The 23318-nt window shown below is 34.6% G+C and overlaps 1 long non-coding RNA gene across 1 annotated transcript in view; it reads right to left on the bottom strand.

Annotated features, from left to right (window-relative positions):
* Window positions 1-18831, bottom strand: part of LOC150076507 (uncharacterized) — a 151256-nt gene extending 132425 nt beyond the window's left edge. The window contains exon 1 of the long non-coding RNA XR_016547846.1: window positions 18678-18831. This is a non-coding gene — a long non-coding RNA (uncharacterized LOC150076507). The remainder of the gene's footprint in view (window positions 1-18677) is intronic.
* Window positions 18832-23318: the final 4487 nt, after the last annotated feature.

The raw sequence follows: 23318 nt of genomic DNA on the forward strand, positions 1-23318 counted from the left end.
CAACGTATGGATGCATATTAAGAAAGCTGAGTACATGAAAATATGCATGTGATAGAAATGACAAATAACAATGGATACATATACACCACTGCTCAAAAGTACAGAAACAAAAGAACAGCTTAGAAACAAACCCAAAAATGGGTTGGTTTCTAAGCTGTTCAGCACTGGAAAGATTTGATAATTCACAGAAACACACCTTAATAGGGCAGATGTTCAGCATGGGTAGGTATTAATATATGGGGTGGGACACTGACTCCATTCTGACAATGAGAAGGGTTAACTGGTGTTGGAGGTTTCACTTCCCTTTCTTGCATAAGGGTTGATGCAAAATCAGCGAGATTTCTGAGAGTATCCTGCGATCTGAAGCTCTCCTGCTTGGAGCATCGCAGGCATGTTCTACTGGTCTGAGATCTGCAGATCTGATTGGCCATTCTACAGGAGCCTGTTATATGTTGTGTAATAATACATAAAGTTATTGGTTCACTAATAGAAAGAACTCTATGGAAGCATGCATTATTATTAAAATAAAGTCTGGACCAATTGCTTGCTTCTTCAACGGGGCGAACGCAAGGATTAAGCATCCCATTTCGGTACACTGTGGAAATGAGAACCTCGTAGGAATATAAAGTTTTCTGTCATTGACAGTGAGTTCAGCCCACACCTCTAAACAAACATTTGTAAGCGGGTCTCTCCGTGATATTAAGGATTGGAGTGTAGTCACCGTTGCCATCTGCAGAGTACGTCGAAATCAGAGTTGAGACTATTTCGACTCATTAGTGAAGAACACCACGGCCATTTCAGCAGATGTATAGTAAGCCCCAATTCAAACGGCTTCTTTTTATACAGGAGTCAAGGGTCTGTCTTGCATAAAGATACCTTCCTCTCTTGAACCTTTCCATAGAAGGTATATGACTGAACTACAAGACTTCTTGTAGTTCAGCAAACTCTGAATGAAGTTCCGTACTCGAAGTCTCTATAACCCAGGACAGGAGATCACGGTCATCTTGCATATAGAAGACAGGCGAATATCCTCGAAAGAGATCGAGAGGTAGGATTGCGTTTTGTAGTTGGATCTACAGACTGCTTACAGCCGAGAATAACATTCAACAACCTTGCCATCACCAGCATTACTTTGTTTTATCCAATTGTATCTATCTATTTCTGTTCTCTCCAAGATTCATCAAAACTGTGTCTTAATGACATTTTCATAATAATGGCTATCTTTAAATAAATTGTACGAAAGATATAAACGATATATACGAAAGAAAAAGGATCCTGAAAACAGTCTGTTTTCTCTGGTTATTCTGTTTGCATGTTGTAACAAGTTGTTCGTACGTTTAAGGAGTGGGGAAAAAAAAAAAAAAAAAAAAAAAATGTTCCGTTTCATGAATAGCGAATATTTATTCGCTTTTATTTGTGTTTAAAAACTTATTGGCGATTTTGTTTATTCCTTAGCTTTTGAGCAGTTGTGGGGTCATATTCTTTTGCTACTTTTAGCAGAAAAGTTGGTTAAATGTTTTGTAATATACTTGTAATATATAGTACAATACGGTAAACAGCAGGAAGAAGTATTATCTTGGTTCTGTAAGAAGCATCAAAAAGCCAAAATTACGGAAGATTTAAAATTAATAAGAAAGAACGCACCCACTAAGTAACGTTAAGGAACTACTTGAGCCGCAGAGTGATACAGTTAAAGATGAATTAGAATTCTGTTATTGGTTGCTTACCCAGACAAGCAAGGATAAAAGTGATTGTATTACATGGTCATTTGGCACTCAACAAATCTAACATAATTCCTGTGAATATATAAATAGAAGTAAGAGAAATTCCTAAGCTTCCCGAAAATCTAAACGCACGCATATTATGCAGATCAGGAAACATTAAGTTAAAATATAAGAAAACGCTGTAATGAACAAAAATTCAGAAATGTATAATTTAATAATTCACAAGATAATCACCTTTACTGCCGCATTATCTGATGAATACGAGGCTAATAATCATCTTGATAATCTTCCATACGTGATCACGCAAGATCATTCGATAACTTGAGACAGCATAATGGCTTTCTATTCTTGCTAGGAGCATTAAGGCTAGCTCAGAAATATTATCTAGACAACCTTAACTACACTTTTATTCAAATGCAGAGCTATATCAATTAGTATTCTACTTTGTTTTTAAACATATTTTCGCATAGCTAATTATTTATATATTGCAATTTCCACATACATTCCTTAATCATGTAATATAGCCATCAGTTCACTTTATAATAATGAGCTTAGAGAAACGAAATCCCTTCGATTCGTCCTCATTTTCTCAAGCATCAGAAAAAAAAGCTTATCACCACTTTCAAGCAGATGTTTGACATCTACATTGTATGAAAAATTAATGTTTTATTGAGATATATTCATTATTTATACAATGAAAAATCCTTTTTAGCCTTTCCGCATGGTCTCAGTTTTCTGGTTCATTCCACCGCACAAGATCTAATGATTTTTCTTCCCGACAAAGCGTTCTGTACGAGTCAGACAATGACAAAATGAACCTGCATCGATTCGTGACCCACTGCTTGTTATAGTGTGGGAGAAAATAAGAGTAAGGGGTGTCTTACGAAAGGTCAGCTACCTAATTTCACGAGATGCTTCTCGTGGTAAAACAGATTGGTAACGCATTATGTAAGGACAAAATCCTTGCGAGCAAGCTAGTAATATAAAATCAGAATCCATTAGTTTTATAAATGCCTTATGCTATTTATGCAAATTACCATTCACAATATTTCTTGATTATATACTTTAACAGCTTTTGTTTTTAATTTGATTTTTGGGATTGCATCTGTATAATTACTTCTCGGTTTTCAAGCCAATTGGTTTAATCGGGAATTGAAAATGATGCTCAGCAGTTTTTATTTCCCTCTTACAATCATCATATTATACTCTGAGTTAAGCCTAAGGGACCAGGCGACAAACATTTTGTATGCTATGTCTGCCGCCTGGTCCCTCTTACCCTACATTCATTTACCTAATTGCTACCATCAAGAATTAAGAAAAGTACTAATATAAAGCGTTTTGGTTTTTGACATTCTTTTAGATATCCAGTTTAAGATAAGTATAGACCAAATGGTTATGTTTCCATTGGCTGTCTCGATGTAGATAAGCTACCTTGTCTACCTGAAATTTCAGGCTGTATGAATAGCGTGTCAGAATTTCCTGTTGTCGTAATACACAATTATTTTAACAGCCTCTTTGTGTTTCTGATGATCGAACATTATTTTTTTTCTAACACAGAATTATTCAAAATTAATTTTAGAAAGCTTTGTTTTCAAAGTACCGGTTAATTTCCTCCTAATACGTTTTAAAATACCTCTTCAAAATTAAATGGTGGCTAGAACTTAGTTTACAAACAAAGATCTTATATCCAGTGTGATGCTGTTATGATTTGAGGTGAGAGAGGGTATGCTACAGACCGGAAGATTAAAGAGCAGATGGAATTGATTAATATATGCGAGTGTGTTGTAATGGAGACAGTCACCCTTTGACTTGAACAACTGAGATGAAAACTGAACACGTTGGTCAATATTTAAATCAAGATGACTTCCGTCTATACCAGAATGTCAGGAAAGATACCACGGGCAAGGACATTCTAGATTTAATCATTATCAGTGATCCTGATATTATCATAGAGTTGAAAATATAGTAATTTTTTGGGGGAAATGTAATGGCAGGGTAGAATTCTTAGTTTACCGAAAGAGGACTATGATGGTCATGGTTCCCTTAAGGTACGGAGAACACAGAAAAATTATGGAATAACTTTAAAGAGACGTCATTAACATAAAGTAAACCACGAATGCCTATATATCACGAAAATATAGCACGATTAGTGGGATGAATACAAACTGGTTAGTTGTAAGAGGCAAAAAATGGTAATGGAGATAAGTGGCCGGTTTCATTTTTTTTTCTTTCGCCATACTCGAGTTGCTGTGGCGAGCTTATTTATCTTTTTAGAACAGGCAAGGGTCTAAAAAAATTTATTATTATTTGATATTATCTATTTTCTTTATTCAAATTTTTTATACAATCCATAACACCCAGAGGACTTTAAAAATTCCCCTCATCGATGACTGTAAAAATTTCTGAAGTCCTCTTCGATTGCAGCTGTAGTTATCCTATCAGGTAATGAGAGAGGACTTTCTAAAAATTAACAACTCGCCCATTTTCTCTTATTTATACTTGATACGAATATATTGCAATTACAATAAACACACAAGGCGGTGTAACCGGCAAAGGTAAGATTTAAAGTACTGCCTTTCTGAATAGCGAGCATACTTATGTATCCCTTCAAAGTTTTATAAGCATTTATAATACTTTTTAACAAAAAAGTAATTTCAAACATAAAATAGCTAAAAGTATTCGATCTACTTGATATTTTTATTAAGTTAATACTACATATCCTCTAGGTTTTGTTTTTGTTTTTTTTTTTCCCAACATGCAGTGTTTAAGCTATACAGAGAAACCAATATCCTTCGTAAGAAATGGTAGAGTTTGTTCTTCTGTGAGACAAGACAATGGCTTTTTTAAACCTTGCGGAGCCAAAAAAAAGACGAAGTAATCCTGTGCTTTTTACAAAAAAATTATATTAATAAAAGAACAAATATATAATAAAATGAGGAACGATTAAACGCCACTTCGGAAAACAAATAACAACTGAAACAAAATTACGACTGCACAGCATTACTTCAAAATCAGCCCTCTTCTATAGCTGTGAGACTTGGGTCATAAATAAGAAAGATGCACACAAACTAGAAGCATCACAAATGAGATTTTTAAGACCATTATTAGGCTTTACAAGACTAGACCACCAAATAAATTTAGATATCCGTGAGAAATTAAAAATAGATAAAGTAAATAAAGTAAATGACATAAAAAAACGGTATCAGAAAAAATGGATCAGCCACATAGAAAGAATGAACCCAGACCAGATCCCAAAATTAGCCTTTAACTACAAACCTACAGGCAAGAGAGATGTGGGTCGACCAAGACAACGATGGCGAGATCAAGACCACCTCGAAGAGCTACAACAGAACAGGTCTTAAAAGACCTAAGCCGGATCAAGTTCATGATGATAATAATAAAAGAAATCATTCCACTTTATATTTTAATAAGCAACGCTACAATTCAACTGAATAACTCTTTTGTAAAGTGAATTAGTAAATGAATTTTGTAATTTCACATAAAAACGCTAATTAATACAACAGATTCTCACTTCAAATGTACAAAAAAAAACTCGCGTACTTTTAGCCAAAATCTAATTAATGACAGTCTAATGAAAAGATTGTTTTGGTTTATAAAGTTGTCTCATATGAAATAATTGTGTATACGTTTTCCATGAACTTTCCAGTCCATTTGAAATTTATGAAGCTACTGATAAAAAAAAAAGAAAAAAAAAGTTATTCCAGACAGCTGACACAGTTAAGGAATCAATTTTTTTAACATCTCAGTTGTCATACAGAGAAACAAATATACAGAAACATCACATCCAATTACGTTATTCGATCCGTATGGCACTTGCACTATGTTTCAGGATTCTTATTTCCAACCTACAAGAATTGCTTGCCGTTCGGATGTTTTTTCTAAAAAAGAACCAATCTTTATTTATGAACGATGAAGCAATTGCAAGGAGAGTAAAAATGCTGCTTTTGTAGGAAAAAAAAAAAAGGATAAAATAAAACCACTGGTGTGTTCAGTTGGTAATTTATCTTCAGGTTCCAAACTTACGGCCACTAAATCAAACCTGTATCTAACAACACATGTTTTTATAGGCAGAGCCGACCGTATAATGTTGCTAAAAATAGGACTTATAACCATATCGTGAATCAGCCGCTGTAAGGGGAACGGTGAATTACACTTTGCAATACATATGCAAATAATGGAGTAGAACCACACCGTATGTACGAAACTAAACAATACCTATGACTATATACACAAACATAACTATTACTTTCAATGTTTTGGAAGACTTGCCAATTTCCATGCTAAAAGGTACATTTTTATTTTATTTTATTTATTAACACACAACTGTATATACATTCTCAAGATATCTTAATCAATTTATATACAATATTAATCAATTTATATACAATATTTATATACAGATTTTATATACAAGCTCTTATATATACTGTAGTCTTTCTGTACGTTGATTGTGTGTGTCCTGATATGAAGGGTGGCTCCTAGACACAAGCCCATCTCCACCTTTTACTCCTGAGAAAGCTCAGAACGTCTGCAAAACAGGCCTGAAAAAAAGAGCATTATGTCAGGCCATTTCGCCACCAGGGATTAACTAACACCTGGATCCACCATTCTCTATGTGTGCTGTACAGACAAAATTAGTTAACTTTGAAATAGAAAATTTATGCCTCATCATTCATTCATTCTAGAGTGTTTACCAATATCCCCCGCTGGTCGCAAACACACGGAACTTTTCCAATGCATTGCTCAATATCTGGGAATGGAAACTACAAATATCGATTTCTTCTTCTATCTCAAGCAAGCAGGCACGCGTAAAGGGTTTACAGAGTTCGACTGCAGAATTTTCCTTACCGCCTACACAGTCGAAAAGGCACTAATTAAAAATCTTATTTACAAATTCGTTCAGCGCTGATTAATACTCGCATCTAAAAACATGCTACGGTATAAATTTTCACCAAGTTGTTTAAGTAAAATTAAATCCAAGAAATTTTAACGTAAGCTGGTAAGTATATTCAATTTGGCAGTGACACCAATTTATTACCCAAACAAAGATATTGTAATACAGACATTAGCTTGTTTAATATGCATTAATATCACATATTGATAGAATTACATGTTGGGTTTTTAGGAAGTTGGCATCAGCGACTGGAACAAGACCGAAAGTGAGCAAAAGTTATAAACACCATATTTATGGAAGTGCTTCACGTTACTTAAAAAAAAAAAAGGGATAAACTCATCATTGACTATGGCTTGAAAATCAGCCATGGTCAATGATGAGTAATGTGCAACGACGATGAAGACCGAAAATTATTGTAAAAAAAGATTAGACAAGCCCTTATGAACTTACCATTGTATTGTGGTAAAAATCATTGCTGCATTTCTTCAAAAAATATATATATATTTTATATTTTCATTCAAGTACTTTAATGTGAGATTAAATGAACTGGCGCCGTGAAATTATCTACTGTAAAAGAAGCGACGTAAATTGTCTATGACAGAGGTGAACCATTTGTGAGATTACTTAAAAAAAAAAAAAAAAAAACACTACACGATGCTCTGCACATCGAAACAGGTAAGCAATACTAAATTCAAGTTCATTAAAAAAAAACGTTTTAGTACAAAGGTATAAACCATGTCAACTGGCAGAGTTCGGGTTTTTTTGGAGGGTATCAAGCGATACAAGCATTAAGATGACAGTACTTCAGCTAAGAAACTGTGAATGTTTATATATATATATATATATATATATATATATATATATATTTTTTTTTTGTTCAAGGCTCCATGGAACACGTGAGATATACAACGATCTTAATACTTGTTCATTCAGTTTTTTACTAACAATAGTCTAATAATAATTTATTTAAAAAATATAACTAGGAAACGATATTTATAAAGCTGCCGCAAAAAGCATCTTACAGGTATAAAGCACTTAAACTGAAAGGATCTCCTGTATCTCACAAATAAAAAAAAAAAATACTTTCTGATACTATTTAGAGGAGTTACCTTGTTCAAATCGTGGCAATATTTTTTTTTTTTATTTATTCATTGTACTAGACGGTCCCAGCCAGCTATCCTGGAATCTCTGCCACTAATCACAATATGTACAAATAATTACAGACGTAACAGCACTAATTCCCGCTCCATTAGAAGATATTGGCATTTTGCGCTTCATGTACCATTATAAGATATTGAAGCGCTGCAGTTCGTATAAAATGAATCTGAAGTCCCTGCCATGAAAATTAGCTAATGAGAAATTGCAGTCAGTGCATAGAATTTCAATGTAATGTCCAGTCTGAGAAAAAAAAAAAAAAAAGTCTTCTTAATAAATTAAATATAATACAGAAAGCTGAATTCCACACCCTGGAAGTATTCTCCAAAGTAAATTGCAGTCAGAAGATTAACACAGATCTGTTGCAAGTGCGTCATCTTCATAAGCGTTGAAATATGCTTAGACGTTGACATTTCCAATGGACTCGTCGAGTACACCGACTTAAAAGACCAATCAGTGATGAAATGCGCAACCTGAAGCACATATCCTCGTCGAGTAGTCAGACTTGAAAGACCACTCAGGGAAGCACGTGTCCTTCTCGAATACTCTGCCTTGAAAGAGCACTCAGTGATGAAATGTGGGCTAACTAGGGATGAACTAGCCTATTTGTTCTAGTCCTCTTGAATCATTAGTGATTGTCTAGCAGCTGCCAAAGCTCGTGCCTTAAGTAGCAGGAGCCGCATCACACAGCTGTAATAGTTGCATGATCTCTATTTATTATACGGCAATGTAAAGTGGAGGCCTACACTCCCGTTTCATTGGTTATCATCATTGCATAAAGGGGCAATGCCTTCGGATCATCAAATAACCGAAATCGCACACTGTATGTCAATAATCTGAAATGTCAACATACAATGAAAAATCTTCAACCATGTCTTAAAGCATTAAAGTACTTTGTATTCGTATTTTATTAAAATAACACAGGATCACAGGCTGTTTGCAAATTTATATTTTGATTTGAATAGTCACTGGATTGTCAAGGTGCTGTACTAGCAAGATGCCTGTAGCAGATTTCTGAAGAGATAGCAAACACCATTGAAACCACTCTCAGGGTAACGACAACAAACTGTAATGACATTGATCTTTTATAATAAAATAACACACCATAACTAAAAGATTCATGCTATAACAGTGAGGAATTTGTCCTTCCCGTGTCCGATTTGTTTTACACACTGAACAAGAAATGCAAATACAGGAGATTTGAGGGGGGAAAATACAGTACTTCAACAAATCATATTTGTAAAAATGGGTCATGCTTGAAGATTTGGTTTCAACTACAGGAGAATATCCGCTACATTTTTCGGTCGAACGTTCAACCATGCAGTGTCCATCATCCTCCAAAGATTTAGTCATCGATTTTAAGATCTTCTACAAACGTTGCGGCAATTATTTACCCCAATGCCCCAAATAATAATAATAATAATAAATTTTCTGTTTATACTCCGGGACGACCAAACGGTCAGAGGAGTTCACAAGATAGACAGGATACAATAAACAGCACCGTATTCAGTAGTCACGGGCTTGAACCCCGGTCACTCAAGGCACGTGTACTTATGCACCCGCGCGCCTGACCACTAGGCTACGGCGGCCCACTAGGCAAATACATATCCACTATATTCTTCTAAAGAAGGTACGAAAGTTTAATTCAGAAATTCATTTGGCAATTACAACCTATAAGTCCAAAACTATTCTCCAACACTTCATCAACATTACAGATATTAACTCTTAGCGCAAGTGCAAACTGTATTCACTATAAAAATATTTGCTGATTTTTTTTTCCTGAAACACGCTACTCGACTTCTATACCAAAAATACGTTTCATGTCGAAGAGCGCATCTTTCCTATTTAATATTACTGTTAAGTAAAATGATACTACAGACAATTGAGAATAAAGCTGTTGTGTTGTTCACTTTAACATCAGCCCGGTAATAAAATATTAAATATGGCGAATCACGATGAACACAAGAAAAGAATACGTTTTAGCAAAGATCATAGATGGCAATCGTTAAGGCCCTTCTTAAAGGACATCTGAAAAATAACTTCCACAGTTTTTCTTATTACTATTATTGAAGAATTATTAATTTAATCAATTCAACGTTATTATACTTACCGATATTATCAATAGCTGCGCAGTATTTTTGTTAATATAAAAGTAATGTACTCAATATCCAGTTGATTTGGTTACGTATATCAAGCAACTATGACAACGCACAAAACAATTATTACCATGCGCCACCACTCGTTATTTAACTAGTTTTAATGCCCTCATTGAAATTACTGCCACGCCATAATGGTGGTGAGGTCGAATTGCGTAATTTCGTGATGGAATAAATTATTCACTGGCGTAATTTATTTAAAATTCATTCAATTCTGTTAATATAATAAATTTCGTTTCATGTCAAGACCTTTCTGAATGATATACGAAATGTATTTGAAGATGTCCATCGAAGTTAACATCGTCGACAAACACATTCATGAATTGCTTTAATAATGTATAGTAGTTCGCATTCATTTTGGCGAGCTGCCCAAAATTTTCATCACTTCAGTTTACCCATAAAGATCTTAACGGTGTAATTACATGAAAAACACCAACCACAACTGTAAATAAAAAACACGGAAATTAATATTGTTTAATCTTACTAACTTAAAAGGAATTTAAATAAAGCTTAAAAGGTAGTAGTGTAAAAATGATGCAAGCAAGCAAACTTATACAGCATCGGTTCATCTCCTGTAATAATTTTGCTAATCCTTCCTTAAATTTATTCAAACTCTACTTCCACAACACTAGCTGGAAGTATATTCAACAAGCAGTTATTCGCAGTCTAAAAGCAAATTTTCTACACATCTATTCTGCAACCATTCTTATTCCACTTACATTTGTGCCATTCTGCAAAGAGTATGGATGCCACCAGCATTCAGTTGAACTAAATCACGCTTAAGCTACCAAGTAGGCAAACTTACAATCCAGCTACGAGTTCGGTTTTAACATGTAATTACTTTGAGTATATTCCCTACACACCAACATGGTTCACAATAACTAATTTTATTACAATTTCAGAATGAAAGATTTCATTTGTAAGCGTGCCTTAAAAACAAACAAAATCATCTGGGCCACGTTTATTGTCTTTATATTTGTTTCTGAAAGGTTCTAGTGATTTACATAAAAATTAATCAATTATTCAATTTTTGTTCATTTAAACTATACATTAAAGCACCATCTAAAGAAAGTAAAAACGTTGTGGTTTCTTCTTTCCTCCACGCATTTTTCCAGCTGTCTGCTTAATGAAATCAAAGTTGATATGCTTGGTACAAAACCCACAAGGCTCTCACGGATAATCCAGTTGATATCATCACCATCCTCCGCACAACAGATGGAAAATACCAGAGTTCGAATCCCATCAGTAACGCGAGGAATTTTTATGGACCATTTTCTCAACGTGGTTGAGTCAGTCGTAGGAAAAACCCAGACGAATAGTCAAGTTTTCATCTAGCACATTGCTCGCAGGATACATACAATTTACAGGCTTAATATATAAAGCACCCCAAGCAAGTGGAGACAATTGTTTCCGTTGTTCAAAGCCAAAATTCAAATTTGTCAATTCATATTCAATTAATAAGTAAACATTTATGTTAACTTATTAAAAATGGGTTAACTTATTAAAGATGTCCTTAATGTTTCAATAATACGCAATTTAGACAAAGAAATATATACCTAATCAAAAGATTAATCTACTAAAATAACTTCCCAGTTTGTTTTGCTCAACTGAAGATTTAACAATTCCGACTTGAAGATCTAACTTTCAGCACATGAAAAATATCATGTAAAATTTTCCTCTCCCTTAAAACCATCTTAAAGCCAGCGGAAAACAAATTAGACTTGAATTACTGCCCAAGACACATCCAGCATTATCGAAGATCAATAACTTTCTACCGCATGAATAAAAACATCTTATGAAGGAAATAAACTTATGCGTGCAATTTCTGCAAAGGAATCTCAGATGTTTTTTGTCGTTAGCATTCACCCATCCATGTAATGATGGTTGAGAATGTCTTAATACCTGCGAATTAATCCACATTTGCAAGAACATTTAGTTATGCTAGCCATCCTTCACAAATTATAGTGGTATTAGTAACGAGGATTCTCGTTTTTATTTTCGGATTTCAGTAAGCCTTGAACAGACATATAATGAAACATAACGAACAAACGATGATCTCGTTTGTTCATTATATGTTCTCGTTTTATTTTCAGATTTCAGTAAACCTTGAACAGACAGATATAATGAACAACGATGCCCTCGTTTGTTCATTATATGTACAAAGAATTAATTTGGGACCATGGAAGTAACGGCATCAGCATACCAGAAGGTCATATATCTGATAATACAATTTTAATCCCCTCGTCACTGCACAGAACATTCGTATGTAATAATGATAGCATGATCTAAACCAACGATAAACGAACAATTTTGAATACGAGTACAGTAGCTAAACACAAAGGTTGGTGAATTTCCAATGGTCACTGGAGTTTCAATAATATGGAGTATCACTTCTCAATATGCTGCTTAGAGGAGAATTTGCGCAATTCAGCTTGAGTTAACTGTATTTCTTATATGAGGAGGGGGGGGGATGGTCAAGGTCAAGAGAGTTGCAAGGGCTAAATTACTATGAATGTTATAAAATCAAGAAACTGTAGATAAGCAAAGCATGTTGCCAATAGGATACTGCAGTTTTGCGTTATGATACTCTAGAGAAAGGGAGTTAAAACGAGTAAGTAATTATCAGATTACTAAAACAGAACAGGGTGTGGCAGAGCTTAGTAACTCTCAGAGCTATTCAAAATAATCTTCGAAGGCCTGTGGTTCTCAAGCCTTCGATGTGCATACACGAATTTCATTATCATTTCGAAATAATTCCCTCTGAAAACTAAATTTTTATCGTGTGCGAGAATTTTATTCAATAAAATTCTCGCACGCAATAAAAATTTAGTTTTCAGATGGAATCATTTCGAAATCAAGATTAATAAATCAGCTATTTAATAACTAAAGCAGCATATTAGGATAAAACTATCATTTTCACACTTTCATTTATGGTAAAACTATTATAAATGGAAAAAAAAAGCTTGGTTTAAATTTATGCGACTTTTCATATACGTTTCTTAATAAGGGCTATTAAAAAGCAGATAACAGATGTCCTAGAACAAAAAATATCTTTCTCAGTAGTAGAACTCTCAATGGATAAAGGTAAAATAATCTGGGAAATGTCGGTATTTCAGGAAAAACAGATAGATCGCTACATATTCTTGCGAGAAACAGTAGTCGAATTTCTTAAAATACCAGCAGTTGTTAAATTTTTGGCTGTATATAAAAAGAATTTTATATACACATAAAATGTTTCAAAGAATCATTTTGAAACAATGATCAGCCTACATTTCTCTGAGAGTTGCAGCTCAAGTGACAAAGAGCTGACAGAAAGCATAGAAAAATACATGACAGAGCATTGAGAAAAGGAAACAAAGACTAAAAGTGATAACGGAAAAAGAATACTTTCTTGAGGAATGCCTGGATGGAACGTTTTTTTAATCTGTTTTCTCTGCTGAAGAAATACAAAAACTCTGTTGGACTAAATAGTTTACTTCGTTACATTAAATAAATAATTAGATAAATGACAGACATAATCCTGATTTAGAAAAACAAAGCAAAAGAGTCAAAGATCGCAGAGAGATCCTAAAAATCACCCTTGGAAGAAATTATGTCCACCAATACGTAAAACTAGTTTAGGAATACTTGCTGTGTCTATACGTTTGAGATGGCGAAACCGAATCGAGTTCAGTCAAAAAGAAACAATGAAAATGGGAAGCGTGACATTTTTTTCAAATCTTTCACTAAGTAGGGCGAACTCAATTCATCACCAACTAAGGAGGAATTATGTACAAACAGGGGATAAAAGCGCTTATTAAGTATGTTATGAAGTAACTGGCTATTTAGAGACATCCTTCCCTTCCACTTTGTGGTTTGAAAGAGTTGATAGCTTGCTAAGCCGTCTTATTGGAACTGGTCAAAGTAGAGAGAGAGAGAGAGAGAGAGAGAGAGAGAGAGAGAGAGAGAGAGAGAGAGGGGAGGCTTTGGTCAAATTCACTGAAGGATGCGGACCACTGTATCATTGACTCACTCTTGCTTTCATATAAATTAATATTGAAATTTTATTACTCTGGGCCACAAAGTATGTAGCATCCTAAAGAAAGACAAAAACAAGTCTCACCTGAATATCATTATTTTCTAAGAATGGAAACGTAATTCAAGCTCAGTTTAATCACTTCGAGTAATTAAGTAACAAGAATGGAATGGTAGGAAGAATTTATTATTCAACTCTTTGTTTTGCTAAAATAGTTGCTTCACTTCTTATAAATCGATACCAGCAAATTTGTATTTTTTGACTTCTATTGTTAGAGGAGTAAAAAAATGCTTAAGTATTCGGACTAAATTTTATTTATGGAAATGAGTTTAAATTCTACTTTATTTTTTTCGCATTAGCGGTGAAAAACCGCTAATGCGAAGGACTTGCAAATCATAAAAAGTCGCCCAATCTCCAATTGTCTCATTATTTCTTGATATACTGCTCATTACTTAGCTAAGTGCTTCCGTTATTCATGCTCCACAAATTATGCTTTTATTATTTTTAAACATAATTGAAAAAAACACAGGTCGTGTTCTAGGTTGGTTAAGCAACCATAACAATGGAAAAGATTTTACCCGGAAAGCTAAACAGTTTTCTTTTCAGGAGTATTCAAAATAAGTTTTCTATTCATCTGGCCAGGAAACAATTCATTACAACTATTCCCAAATTACCCCTCTGTCTTAAAAGAATACTTTCAAACAAATTCTATAAATATTTTTTAAGTCTACATTCTTTTGTAATAAAAAATTCAGCCTCGAAAACAAAGTTCTCTGTCATCTAAGAAGCACGTGAAACTATCTTACCAAAACCCCTTACTCGTGCTAATGTAACAGTTAATTGGTGCAAAATCGCTTGCTTCATACTGGTGTCTAAAGAACCAATATAAACGAAACATGACAAGGATTCACCAAGGTAGGTTTGTAGAAGTTTACGTACAGTTGCATTTGCGTTATTCCATTAGTTCATAGGAGTTTTGTAGTGGAATATAGTTTATAACATTAATATATAGAGTTGATTAATATCAAGCTCCAATAATTTTGCTCAAATATGCCAAGTTGTGGAATGATGTGTTCCATACCTGAAATTGTACAAACCTATTCTTAGATCTACTTTGTTTACAATTAGCAAATTAGAGCAATTACTTCAAGCGAGGTTGTTTGAAATTCCTTAAATATTATAACACTAAATGATTTAGTAGGATGTTATAATAATTAAAAAATGATGGTAGTCATAATGATGTGAATTATTTAATTTTTTCCCCCTTAGCATTTGAATATAACAATTTTTCTAATGATATTTAAAACATTTAGTTTCACGCGAACTTCTCTGTCTAATATTTCAGGAAAGCTTAGTTTCTTCTAATGACTCGACGCTTTTCTTGAATTTTATTAATTACAAGAACTATGAAAGCATACTGTATTAAGCAACATTAAAAGAATAAAGCAAATCTTTATATTAATGTCTCTTACCGTTTAGGTAATTAAAAATAGTACCTTTTTACGTTCTCTTAAAAGTATTAATGATATCAATGTGAAAACTGAATTTCACAAAAAAAAAAAATTAAATATCTCGATATACTTCTACAGAAGTAAAGTATATGCCATCAGATGCAAGTAAATCGCACCATTTCACTACGGAATAATACGCGAAACGAAATTTTAGAATTTCATAAAAATGGGAAGAGAACCTACATTTTATTTTCTTCTGTGCGACTTAAAGTAGCAAATTAGGCTAGATTCTTGTTCAGTTTAATCATCTGAATCTTTTTTGCAAAGAACTGCCCACACCTTAGGGAGAATATACCTGTCCAAGATGTTGAAGCTCACATTTCCCCAACAACCACTAAAGTTCCCAGGCCAGACCACGAGAAACAGCTCACGCTATAACCCTCCGAACTTCATTTATGGTAGAATGCACTCCGGGAGCAGAGGTTCTCCAGACATGCACCACACCTACACCCACTCATCTCATCAAAATAGGGTGTACTGAGGTTCGTCATTCCGATTTCCACTGCGCTAAGGACCAATTGTGATATGTGCACTCAAGGCGAGACCAATCATTTTTATTCATTGTTTTAAGCGCATCATCAGCAACTTAGGCCATAACGTCTGTAAATTCCGTGTGTTCTGTGGTCGATTTGCTGTTTGCAGTACGAAAAGCCAGAGAGAAAAACCTTGCTACCTCCTCCTCCGCCGATTGTGTTAGTGATGTTTGGCTCTTGTGCCGCCTCTCTTCCTTAAAAATCGAAGCATCAAAATGAAGCTCATCCCTTTTGACACCGATAACTCCTTGTTGATATTTTGCACGGATACCTGATGAGACCCTTTTGAGTACAGTCAGTGTCACGTAGAAGGGGATTCCGTGATCTTGTATATTGTTGGATGATGGTGGTACCACCACACTTCGATGTCATCATTACATTACCGCCCGTCGATTGGTGAAGGCCATCGATAATTGCACGAATTGACAAGCCAGCAATGCGACATCCGATAATAACACTCCCTGTCAAAATCAGTCAGCCTGGTTCCACGCACCATGACGAGACCATCTAATTTGTGTGACTCATGCGTCTTCCTCGCATGCCAGTCTGAGTCACTAGGAGAACACGCACACATTTCCCCTCTATACAACTGATAACCAATTTCTTTTGCAAAAATTACACTGAATTAAGCTTTGAACGAAGAATAAAAAAATTAAAAGAGGATAATTCCGAATTATCCTCCATGATGTAACAGATAACTAATTTCTTTTCACAAAAGAAATTAGTTATCTGTTACATCATGGAGTAAATTCACCTACTTATATATAGATCCATACGTTTAAGATGCATTAAAGAACCATTCCTAAGAGACATACATGCATGGCTATCAATAGCATGGAGTTGGAATAATGAATTATTCAAAAGTAAATTATTTTTCTTATGGGTAAACGCATAAAATAATCTCCGCTAATTTCATGTGCAAGAGCAACGAGGAATAGTTCGGTGGAAAATATATATATTACTTTGTCTGGGTTTGAGTCAAGATCACAAGGATAAAACTGTCTGCTTGCCAAATTCTTTTGCCAAAAAAAAAAAAAAAGATGTTGAATGGAAAGTAATCTCCCAAAAAGTCAATGAAAAGCTAAAAGCAAACAAATCAGAGCAGTATCTCCTCCTATCTCTATGTTGAGTTTCAATACGAAAAATGATGAATGTAACCCTAGACAGTATAAACCAAATCATTGAAACATTATGTAAAGAAATAAATCCGAATCATTGATTAAAAAGAATAGAGCATTCCCAAATGTAACCAGGCCGAAACGTATGGTAGAAAACAACTGTTCATAAAGTAGTTAAACTTATAGCAAAGGAGATTACTATTTATTAAGTTAGGAATAATGCGATTCGACTTTTTTTAATGTAGCAGATTTTTGCACAGTCAATTTATTACACATTATTGGATCATGGAAACAGTTTAGTGCAGATGCTTTTCCAACGACATATTGCATTCAAAACAACAATGTTCGATGATGGTGGATGAACATGAAAAATGGTTATATATGTATTTGTGAATCTCACAGGATTAACTTCATTTGTTGTAGCAATATGAACTCTCAGCTTTTTATTGAAAGAGGGAATTCTTATTATTATAAATAGGTAAAATCACAATAAGATGAATTTCACAGTTGATCTCAATATGTGCCACTAAGACGTCAATAATCATTTTGTATGTCTAAGTGAACTTGAACAAAGACACAGGAAATGAAATGGACATAGTAGAAGCAAAGATGACTGATATCTTAATTCTAAGCCATCAAAAAACGATATTTTTTCTGCAATGATCATATTCTAAGATCCAGGAAAGTCACATTACTGCACTGAATTGTAAACTGTTATTAATAATTTAATGAAATTCAGATAACAAGAATACAACTTCCGTATTCAGCTCTACCACATTTTCAGATGCACAAGGTCCAGTAAGGACATTTCTGGGATAGAACTTGGTAAAGTTTAGTTTTAAATTGGAGCATCCGCAAAAGTAAAGTTACATCACAAGCGAGCTAACATGGCGTGAAGTGCCACACAGAATTAAAGAAACTATCTGGCATCTTCAATAGCAGGTGAGTGTAGCTGCCACTCCCGAACACATATCGCCTGCATGCCGTAATCGACAAGCAAGCCGCCATTGCACACATCCCACAGCGGCAAAGGTTCGATCAATGGCGGGCGAACCCATTGAAAGTCCAAGGGAGCACGTTATGGTAAGGAAGATTTTAGGGCTAACTGTCAAATTATTCACCTCAAGAAAGGGGTCAAAACTTCACGGTATTGAGTTAATTAAATCAACCGTTTATAGATTTGATCAAATAAAAAAATTGTATATATGATGGTACAAAAAAAAAAACAGAACAGAACTAATAATAATACCACACTTAAAAACTGACCTTTCTAATTACGATCTATCTGTTCTAATTTATTCTTTCTCTCATTTGTAAACTGTATGAAATTAAATAGTACATATATTATTGAACTAACGTGGCTGGTCGGCCAGCGCGAGCACGGCCATATAAAACCCGACGTGGGCGATGTGAGCATGCACGTAGTGAAAATGCCGGTACTGCCGTTTCTACGGGAAGGGGTTGTTTTCCACGATTATCACCTCCTAAACGATTTTAATTCGGCATATACAGTTAGAGCAGCTGAAAAAAGCAAAGATGGCATCACTTACCTCGCTACGACTTCGTGAATTTCGTATGGGTTGGAGAAAAACAACGTTAGGACTGCCGGAGACAACACTGTTATACTCCGATCGTACTGACGGGCGTGCCCAACTACAGACGGCGACTTTCTCAACTCCTGCCACCAACAATCGATACTGTGGGTTCTACGGAGGCGATTCACAAGTGGTTGCGGAGTTCAACTGTTGTTTCCAGACACTGGAGCGACGCAAAGATTCCACGCAACAGTCCCTAGGCCTCAGTAAAATTCTTACTGATGCATGCACTTGGAATGAAGTGCAGAAATTAAAAGCGTTCATCAATCAAGAGCACTGACCGCCGATTGTTCCATAACCCTGGGAAACAAGAGAGGTCAGAAAAGGTTCTTAACTGCGAATTCTTTAGATTCAAAGTGAAAATGAAGAGGAAGAAGATAAATGAAACAATGAAAATAGAGTTGCATGGTGAAAGTCCATCGATATTAGAAAATCTAATATCGAGTAAATGGATACGACTGATTTCAGACTGCTATAAGAAAGTATTTCCATTTAATGAAATCCTCAATATAGAGTAATCTCTTCTGTGGTTATAATTGCATAGCAGTTATGACCACAGAAAGTACAGTAATAATTCAATTAATCGAAAAGGAATTACCACTATTTCATTCTTAGAATAGAAAACAGCTAAGTCCAAGTATGTGGTGATGTGATCTTGAGAAATTTCTTTTAGGAGTTTCTGTTCAAAGAGAAACATACCCCCAAGAAAAGAACATCGCCGTAAATTCGGTACCTCCATGAAATTTTCGATGTCTCTTTCCTATACGCATCAAGAAAGTTACGTATTTCCTGCTTAGTATAAGTACCTTTCCCATTCTTTAATGAAACCAATTTTCTTTCCAAACAATTCAACTGACAGCGCCGACCGGGCTAGCCGAGTGGGTAAAGTACCTGCCCGGCAACCCAAAGGTCGCGGGTTCGATTCTCGCCTCAGGCTTGGATCAAAGTACTGCAAAAACCTTGGGAGGTGCAATATGGCCACAGAAGCCGATGCGCCAACAACTACCAAATCAAAAAAAAAAAAAAAAAAAAAAAAAATCAACTGACAGCAATATTTAATGCTTAGAATTAGGCAAGGTCTGAGTACCATAGCTCTTCTCAAATTGTCTTAGAAAGAAGGACGGATGACTTAGGGTACTATGGGTTGGTCGATCAATAGGCTAGTCTCCTACAGATATCTTCTAGAAGATATGGGGGAAGCTAACGCCTCGTGTATATGTGCATAAAGCTGCCCGTACTTTGGAAGGGTCGCAGAGGGAAAATTATCAAATAATTCTAAATGTAAAAAATCTTTTTAATCTCATTTCGCTTAGTGTCAAAATTGTGTTCGACCTCCTTCGTCGTTCTGTTACTGACCGTGTTTTATCTGCTGAAGTTTTCAAAAATAGACAGGTGAAACGTGCACTTTTCTGGTGACTAACAGTCTGGATTCCAGGTCCGTCCAAGATGACTATAAATTCCTTCTTCTAATTGTTAGTTTTCTTTACTGTTCTGGGAATATCATTACCCAGATGTTTCTGTTCATAATGCTAGTTCAAGAAAACTAAAGCGTTGCTCATTATGAATAAATAATGTTCATCAGAAAGCGTTGCTCTAAATTCCAAGCGAAGATTCTAGCAATTATCAAAAGGCCATGGCACAGGTGAGAAAGTGGTGATAAACCTGAGAGTTCACTGAGAGTTCTAAATATCTAAAAAGGTATTCATATTTAAAATATACAAGGTGTATTTTCCCTTGAGCAATCAAAATGAAAAATAATTGAATTAAACAATTTTTTATTAATTATTGAATTTATCATTTAATAACATTTGATGCTATGGACATTTCTCTATTCAATAAATTTTATACGATCTACCTACATCTTATAAACCTTCCTTTTATTAAATTAAAAATAAACATCTTAATTTATTAGAATGCATCCACACAAAAATTGGACAAAAGAAATTGGTTTGGTGGTAAATAAACCAAACTTCTTAAAAAGATAGAAACACGTTACTGATCTGATTAATTCACATAAGACAGGTTAAACACTTGAAGAAATTTAAACGTAGAAACATAGTTTAGTTTAATGTTTATAACGTTCAGTGTGCCTCATTTAGTGTGAAAGTATTTTGAGTGAATATGATATTCATGATAAAAACAAATTGGGGACAAATTATTTCCGGGAAGACACCTAGTAACTCTGATCGATTACTTTGTTCAAGATATTCGCCTGTAGCTTTGCATCTGCAAAGACAAATCATGCATCATTCGAAAAATCTCAAGCAGGAATCCAATTTATGATATTAATCAGAATTTAATTAAGTTTTAAATGCGAAATTGATACTCTTGAGGCAAATGATGACGTATCATTGTAAATCAGGACATGTAAACAATGATAACAAATTGAACCAATACCATAATGGATAATTTTACGAGTGTTATTATTCCGGGTGTGATTAAGAAAATCTCCCACTTCATCCTTGATTCATTTAAAAAAAAAGAGATTGATTCATTTAAAATAAATGATTCATTGATTCATTTAAAATAAATGAGACAAATAAAGTAAAAAAGAAAAGAATGTCACCTGGATGGAATTTACTGGTTAAATGAACTAACCACAAAAGGTTAAACTGTAACGTTATTTTCGACCATTACCTTTAAATTGGTAATTAAATATTTTCCAAAAATGAAAGTAATACTTAAATCTTACGCAGTAAAATTCTAACCATATATTTACTTCAGATTTATTTATTGATTTATGACGAAGTTGTTTCGTTCGTCCAGGGTCCTGGTCCATGTCTTCAGGGGAAAAATGGCTAAAAAAATCGATACAGATCAATGGCCGGACTATTACTAATGCAGCACTGTATCAACCATGAACTGACCTCTCACACGATCTACCTACTTGCAACCCAAGTGGCTAGACAGATCAAATCAAAATCCATTTGTTGGAAATGGATTATTTTAATTAGATTCTCTTAACGTTGTGCATAATTCAACTAAAACACCGAAAATATTAAATGGTTACTCCAAGAGAACCTAACAGAAGCCACCAGAATACTCTTTCTTACAGATTCCTCGTTTTCCCACCGAACACTAGAAATAGTATCAGCTGAAGTACCACAAATTCCTCAAGGAGGAGTTTTATCGTTAATTATTGCATAAGCTCTCCGGCCACGCCTAAAATCCACGTCTGTATCGGCATATAATGATTTAGATATATTTATCTCCAAAGCGGGACAATGCATTCTCAGGATCAATCGTAGGCAAATAACTATAGTCACGTATTTCATTTCGCTCAAACTGAATATGTGTCAATAAATCAGATGAAGTTGCTTACACCTTGGTACTCATTTGGAAGCAGGCAACTGCTTCCAAATGAGTACCGCTAAATGGTTTGTAGTCGCCGGAATCGATGCAGCTTTTCGGCCTTCCTTCATTCCATCCATCGTGCTAAGAGGAATAAAATACCTAAATATTACGAATCAAATATACAGTATTCAACAAATATTCAAATTTGTAAATTAACATCAATACACATAATATTCGTGAGTATTTGTATATAAATTAATGTTTCTTATGTTTCCCAATTAAAAACCCACAAACCACATAATTTTTATTTTTCCTCTGTTCAAAAGATCAGGATTTAGATTAGAAATATCAGTCACGTAAAGAATACATCTGAATTCGGGTTATCTTCATGCAGTGAAGATATTCATCGATTTTTTTTTGCTACTGGGGAAGTGATAAATAAAGCACACCGCTCATTAGCAGCGAAGGAGAGGGCTCATAGACCAGTGACGAATGATGATTCATCGCCCCGTGATTCACTGTGGAATCGCATGCATCATATTCCGAAACGTTTCTCCATCGTAAATGCCTATACACGATCCCTACGTATGCATACTGATATTACAGAAATGAGCAAATAAAACGTACACGCAAACTTCCAAATTCTTGCTTTATGGAGTCAGTGTGGCGCTGTGCATTCATAGTGTATCATTCTAACGTAAGAATAAGTTAGAAAGCAGAATTAGGAATTTAAATTTCTGTACTTAAAGCTGGTTATCTAACATAGTGAACTAATAGCAAGTTAAATAAATAATCAATTCATGACAGTGATATAAATTTCTAGTGAACCATCCATACAATGGAATATCTTCACTTGAAGGTGCTTTTTTTTTTTTTTTTTTTTTGCTGTCAGTCAGTATTTCAAATCCGAAATTCCTCCTGATACGATGAAGCCAATTAATAGAGTAAACTAGAGTTTTTGAACCAAGTGCTGACATAGGCAACATTGCAAGTTTCTGAAGCACTATTCGAATTTGTTCAATAATCTTCATAGATTTTTAACGGTTGGTAAGTTATATAAGAACGTCATTATTTGTGAAAAAAAAATTAGAAATATTAACGATTTCCTTAAAAACTGAATGACTGAAAACGCCCTTCGTAATTTAGGTGTAGAATTATGTACAGTTGAGAAATCGTTGAGAAATGTATCTCCAGCTGTATTCGTATCTCTAAATGAAATACAGTTGAGCAATTATAAAGCATCAAGAACAATGATGTTTTTCCACATTCAATTATAGATTCAAAACCCATCAAAACTAAGGT

Source organism: Mastigoproctus giganteus, chromosome 13, assembly GCF_048544385.1.
Source record: "Mastigoproctus giganteus isolate SK-2022 chromosome 13, ASM4854438v1, whole genome shotgun sequence".
Classification (NCBI taxonomy): Eukaryota; Metazoa; Arthropoda; class Arachnida; order Uropygi; family Thelyphonidae; genus Mastigoproctus; species Mastigoproctus giganteus.